Source organism: Lissotriton vulgaris, chromosome 3_2 (assembly GCF_964263255.1).
Source record: "Lissotriton vulgaris chromosome 3_2, aLisVul1.2, whole genome shotgun sequence".
In the NCBI taxonomy this organism is placed as follows: domain Eukaryota; kingdom Metazoa; phylum Chordata; class Amphibia; order Caudata; family Salamandridae; genus Lissotriton; species Lissotriton vulgaris.
Window position 1 is genome coordinate 24,855,916 of NC_141690.1, and position 6,947 is coordinate 24,862,862.

Consider the following 6,947-nt stretch of genomic DNA (forward strand, 5'->3'; position numbering starts at 1 on the left):
TCCACCGGTTTGGATACCAGCCAATCCTAATGCTCAACCTCCGACATTGGCGCATTTCCAGAGAGTGTGGATACATCTCCCATGGAAACGCTCGGAAGTGCTACAGGTGAAGCAATCTTTGCCTGACCCTCGCAAAAATCCTACAGGATATTATAAGGAATTATCGCAGCTCGTGGATGCTACGGTAATGAATCTCGCCGATATCGACATGTTGTTCGGCAATGTTGTACCGCAACCGGTATGGGCTAAGATTCGTCATGAAAACCATCCGAATGAATTAGGTGGTGCTTGGGCTGCCATTGTAGCGGCAGATGCCGGACAAACGGCTGCTGCTAAACCCGACCAGCTGATTGTTGATCTTCCTCAGCGAATAATAACGTTAATGAAAACTCTTATGCCAGCTATGAGGGTAAATTGGGACAAATTGTCAGCTTGTAAGCAAAAGAAGGACGAGAGTGTTTCCGACTTCTTTACGAGGTTCGAGGAAGCATTCATTGACCATAGTGGACAGGATATGGGTACCGAGGGTGGTCAGCGATTGTTTGTGGATAAATTTGTTTCAAACTTATTGCCCGATTTGAGCAATAAATTAAAGAATTCAGAAAGTGCGTGGGCCGTTTCTACTTCAGCTCAGATATTGGCTACAGCACAATATTATGAGAATAGAGAGAAAGAAGAGAATGACCGTGCTGATAAGAAGACGAAAGAACTAAAAACTAAAGTGTTGCTTCAACAAGCATATCCTCCGCGTTTAAATCAGAATGCACCCCAACAGAATAGGTCGCAGTCGCAATCGAATCGATCACAGCCACGTAATGATTCCTCCTCCCAAAGATCATCGTTAGGGTACAATCAATGTGCTTATTGCAGACAGGAGGGACACATTAAATTCAATTGCCCTGTTTTGAATGAACGTAATAGTGGTAACTCATCTAGAGGAGGTCGTGGTGGTTCGCAGCAGGCATCACGCGGTAGAGGTCGTGGGACTCAGAATGATCGTTCTGATAACTCCTCTAATTCTAATAATTGTTTCGATCAACGTGGATCATCGCAAGGACGATCTGCGCAGTACAATGTAGACGATTATTACGTCGATCAGGGAACTGACGACAGTAATTACTAGGACAGCCAAAGACAAGGAGAGGGAGTGGTATCAGTTCCGGTTGATCAGAGTGGGCCTTACGTCGCAGTTGCTACATCGGGCGTCGTTGAGCCTTTTCTGTTGGACACTGGTGCAGCGAAAAGTTCTATTCAGCATTCGAAACTCCCTGGCGCACCTTTGTCTGGCTTAACAAATGTTTCCGTTGGATTCTCTGGCGCCCCCGTTAGCAATCCAGTTTCGCGTCCTTTGCCCCTTACAATTGGGCCACGTGAGCTTCAGGCTCCGTTAATTTTGACTACTGGTTGTGGTGAAAACCTTTTGGGCCTGGATTTGCTTAAATGTTTGTATGCAACTCTGTATTGTTCTCCAGCGGGTGTAAAGCTTACGTTAGGAGAAAGGGTTGTCTCTCCTATGTATTTGTCTCTTGATAAGCTACCACCGGAATTGAGTTCTCTTCCTACGTCTTTGTGGGCAACGGGCCCGAATGACGTGGGCCTACTTGATATCTCGCCCTATGTTGTTCAGTTGAAATTGAATGTGCGTTTGCCACGTATTCCCCAGTATCGTATCTCCCTTGATGGTGAACGAGCATTGTTAGCGATCATTTATGATCTGATTGAGAAAGATGTTATTGAAGAGACTCGGGGAAACGTGTGCAACAGCCCTGTGCTGCCCATTCTTAAACGTACGGATCCTTCCAAACCGCCTGTTTATCGTTTTGTTATCGATTTACGGGAAGTGAATAAAATTGTGGTTCCTCAATTCCCTGTTGTGCCTGACATCACGGCGCTACTGACTCTGATTCCAGCTTCTGCATCGTGGTTTTCGGTGATTGACTTGAAAAATGCGTTTTTCAGCATCCCGATTGCCGAGGAGAGCAGAGACCTTTTCGGTTTCTCTCTCGGTGGACGCAGTTTCCGGTTTAAGCGCGCTCCTCAGGGCTACTGTGAGAGTCCATCGATTTACAGTCAAGCCTTGAAGGGTCAACTGGATGCGTTTAGGTTGCCGGTCGGTGCGGCCTTGATCCAATATGTCGATGACTTATTGGTGGCTGCCGATACTCAGGACATTTGCAAAATTGCTACAGTGTCGTTGCTGCAACATCTCTGTGAGTTGAATCACAAGGTGTCACCTACTAAACTCCAATATTGTTGTCAAGAAGTAACCTACCTAGGTCACTTATTGTCAAAGGAGGGAAGGAGGTTGACCCCAGAGAGAATTGCAGCGATTGCGCGAATGGCTGTGCCAAAAACCCAAAGAGATGTGCGTGCCTTTCTAGGTATCACGTCGTACTGCAGGCAATGGATTCCTAATTTTTCATTGCTAGAGAAACCATTGGTGGCTCTTACGTGCAAGGATGTTTCAACTCCTTTACCATGGACGGAAGAATGTCAGAAGAGTTTTTCTGAATTGCGTGATTCATTGTGTTCGGCTCCTGTGTTGGGTACTCCTGACTACAGTAAGCCGTTTACCTTATATGTTCACGAGAGAGAAGGTTGTGCTTTGAGTGTTTTGACGCAACCTTTTGGTGGTAAGCAACGTCCATGTGCATATTTTTCCTCGACCTTGGACCCAGTAGCTAGAGCATTGCCGAGTTGTTTGAGAGCAACTGCGGCAGCTGCGGTCTCCATCCGACAATCAGCAGGATTGGTCATGGATAATATGCTTACGGTGATGGTTCCGCATGCAGTCGATACTCTTTTGAATCGTACGAAAACTCAGCACTTGACGAGTGCGAGGTTGTCTGGGTACGAGTTGACGTTGTTGGCAAGCCACATCCAGATAAAACGCTGTAATGTTCTGAACCCGGCAACTTTGTTACCAATTAGCACAGAGTCAGATGAAGTAGCAGAACATGATTGCTACTTGTGGACCGAAGAAGAAACAAAGGGTCGAGTGGACCTTAAAAACACCCCATTGGAAGATCCGGATGGTACATTGTATGTGGATGGGTCCTGTTTTAAGTTGCCGAATGGCGATGTGACTACCGCTTATGCTGTTGTAACGTTGAATACTGTTGTTGAGACTGCAAGATTAAATCAGAATTCTGCCCAAGCTGCAGAATTGATCGCTCTTACTAGAGCGTGTGTGTTAGCAAAAGGGAAACGTGTGAATGTGTTTACCGACAGCCAATACGCATTTGGTGTCGCACATAGTTTTGGACGATTGTGGAGAGAGAGAGGTTTCTTGACGTCGCATGGTACGAAGATTCAGCATGGACAGCTCGTGAATGATCTTTTGGATGCACTGACGTTGCCTAAGCAAGTAGCGATTGTTAAATGTAGTGCGCATCGTAAGGTGACGGATGATGTTGGTCGTGGTAATGCGTTTGCAGACGAGATTGCTAAGGAGACTGCCCGGAACCTTAGCACTCGAATGTATGTGACGAGTTCGGTTAGGTGGCCTACAGAATCGAGCATGTGTGAGGACACTATCGAAAGTGTGAAAGAAATTCAGAATGAGGCCACCGAGACTGAAAAGATGAAGTGGAAAGAAAGCACGGGAAAGTTGGATACGAGTGGTTGTTGGATTGATTTGTCGGATCAGAAAAGATGGTTGTTGCCCGATGCGTATGTGCTGGCCGTTGTGACAATGGCGCATGGGTTAGCACATATTAGCGCGAAAGGTATTTGTAAGTTGCTGTCTCCTGTGTGGAAGAATGATGGTATCACGAAATGTGCTGAACGTTTGGTGAAGAATTGTATGGTGTGTATGATGTACAATCCTGGCAAAGGAACCCCAACTCCTCCTGGCAGTTTTGCTCCCCCTTCATGTCCCTTTGAGGTGATCCAATTGGACTTCATCCATATGGAGCGATGCAATAACCTGAAATACGTTTTAGTTGTGGTTTGCGCATTCTCCCGATGGATCGAGGCCTATCCTCTCAAAGACAATACTGCTTTGTCTACTGCAAAAATCCTACTGAAGGAATATTTTCCTCGGTATGGAATGCCTAGAGTCGTGTGGTCAGATAACGGAAGTGAGTTTGTGGGTAGTGTGATGAAGAGTGTGTGTAAAGGCCTTGGAATTAATCAGAAATTCCATAGCGCCAATCATCCCCAGTCAGCTGGTTTGGTTGAAGGGTATAACGGCACCCTTAAACTAAAGCTAGCGAAGATTCAGGCTACGACTGGTCTTTCGTGGCCTGACGCTTTACCTCTAGCATTACTGTCAACTAGGGCGACTGTACACTCCCGAGTAGGGCTTAGCCCCTATGAAATAGTGTTCGGCCGTCCTGCGAATGTGTGGGGGGTTCCTAGGCCAGGAATGTTTTCTGATCTTGAGTATCCAATGTTGATTGATTATCTACATGACTTGACTGCTAAACTGAGGTTAATTCACCAACAGGTTTACGACGCATTACCGACGCAGACGGAGGGTCCAGGCCACCAGCTCCAGCCCGGAGATTGGGTGGTGACAAGAAATTTTTCACGCAAGAATAACCTGGACCCGAGGTTTACCGGACCCTACCAAGTGCTCCTGGCCACGAGGACTGCCGTTCGTCTCGAGGGACGTAAGAATTGGGTGCATGCCACGCACACCAAGAAAGTCCCTATTCCTTTGCCGGCAGACCCGTGGGTAAGGAGAGGCTTTGCATCATCTGAATCTGAAACATTGCCGGCGTTTGTACCTTTTAGCGACGCACAGCCTGTTGGAGAATCCTCGGCGCAGCAGAAAGACACTGACGAACAATTAGCATCAAAGGACTCAAGACCAGAACACCCAACTGATCAGCAGGACGCTGCCTCTTCAACGGATCCTTTGTTTGACGAGCAGACACGTCCTGGGAAAAGCCGATACTTTCTGCGATCTCGTACTAAGAACTAATAAAAGATCCTGCTTTGTTGTATTGACAACTGTATCATCCCGTTTTCCGTGATCAGTTCTGAACATTTGTATTATTGTAATTATTCTTATATATATATATATATATTAAGCTTCATTCCATATACTTTTTGCTTCCACAGCTGAGAGACTTTGTTTTTGCATATATTGTGCATTGAAGGCCGTAGGGCCGCGCGCGTACTTCCTTCTGGATAGTAGGTCTTGACACTAGGTTAAAGGCCGTCGGTTCCTGGGAATTCCTAGGGATTGACTACTGCTACACAGAACGAAGTGCGTCAAGAAACGTTGCGGACGGTCGTAGGGAATGGCATTCTCGAAGCTAAACGATTTGGAAGGAGCACAAGCTCATAGATTCAAGTTGCAACAACTCAGTCGTACCAAATGTTTTATATTCCAATTGTTTGTATTGTTTCTGACTGCTTCTGCACTTTTGGCGGGTGGGGTGTATTACATGATGTCTTACTTCTTACCTTCTGCTACACCTACTCCTACTTCTGACCCTAACCTTACCTCTACCGTTTCTCCTCACTCCTTTCACAAGTTACCGGAACACGAACAGGCTAGACGTGTAGAATTCCGCAACAATTCCTTTGTTCAGCTCCTTCATCAGCATCAGTTAGTGGTTAACACTACTAATTGTTGGGTGTGTGGGTTGATGCCGCATACTACGGATAAGGGAATTCCATATCTGGTGTTACCGTATAGCTCCCAAGGGTCCGCTCGAGCATTTCAAACAATGTTTCGAAGCGCACTGGGTTTCCACCCCATTCGAGAACCACGTTCCCCCTACTCTGGTCCTACCTCGTATCAAAAACCTTTGTCGATAGCAATAGAGGATTTAGATAGTGATATCTATGATCCTTCGCTTATTCCCGAAGAAGAGGTACAAGCCTATAGGGTCCTAAGTAGAGGTGAATATAGTGCGTTCACTAGCGAAAAGCAGCTTAAAAGCTCGCCTCCAATATGGGTCGTACCTCACACTGGTAATTTTTGTCTCATGGGTCGTGGCCGAAGATCGCAAGCCCGACTTGGAGCAAGTGCTTGCATTGAAAATTACATACTGCCGATGGTCTCGTCCCCTGTGTTTCTGGCTGCCAAGGGTACATACTTTATTTGCTATGATCGTGCATATGCATGGTTGCCCGCTGACTTCATGGGCTCATGCTTCATTGCAAATCTGTTGCCTCCGACGTTTACTGTAGATGCCAATTATCACAAGACTAGAGTTGTGAGAGGCGTAATTAGCGAAGAGGATACTGCCGGTCAAGAGGCAGGAGACTTTTTCAAGGGTTTCCTCCCGTTTTGGGGACCTATGGTTAATAGTAGGAACCTGAGACAGTTGACTCGAGTGGTAGAATCGACAGCTAATATTACTGCCAGTGCCCTTGGTAATATCACCACTGAACTTCAGGCGGAGAGACTTATGACGTTACAAAACCGTATGGTTTTAGATGTCATCCTAGCAGACCGAGGTGGGGTATGTAAGGTGATCCATTCGAGCTGCTGCATTTTCATTCCGGATAACGCTCCAACTGTTTATCAAGCCATCTCGAGGTTACATAAGATCTCCGAATCCATACACGTGGATGTAGGGGATTGGACGTTACTTGGATGGTTTTGGGGCCTGATGTCGACTTGGGGTTGGAAGATTCTGATGATCATCGGGGTCGTTGTGGTGTTCCTGTTCACGTGTTGCCTTTGTGTGCAGTGCGGTCCTGCCTTATGTGGCCTCTGTGCTACAACGTGTATGAGACAGCCACCTGTTACCAAGGGGACTCGATTGGACAGAGCTATGCTACAGCAACATCTCGATGGTCTGATGAATATCGATTATGATTCCGACTAGTGCTTGCCTACATGAGGGCAAAAGGAGCGTCTGAGGTTCCGTGACAATTGTAAGTGGTGTTTTTTTTTGACTCGCACGAATATGGTCGAGTCTGGTATCTATGAACCGCAAATGACGAGTTTAGTAAGTGTGCGCAGTTTCGCTGTGCTAACT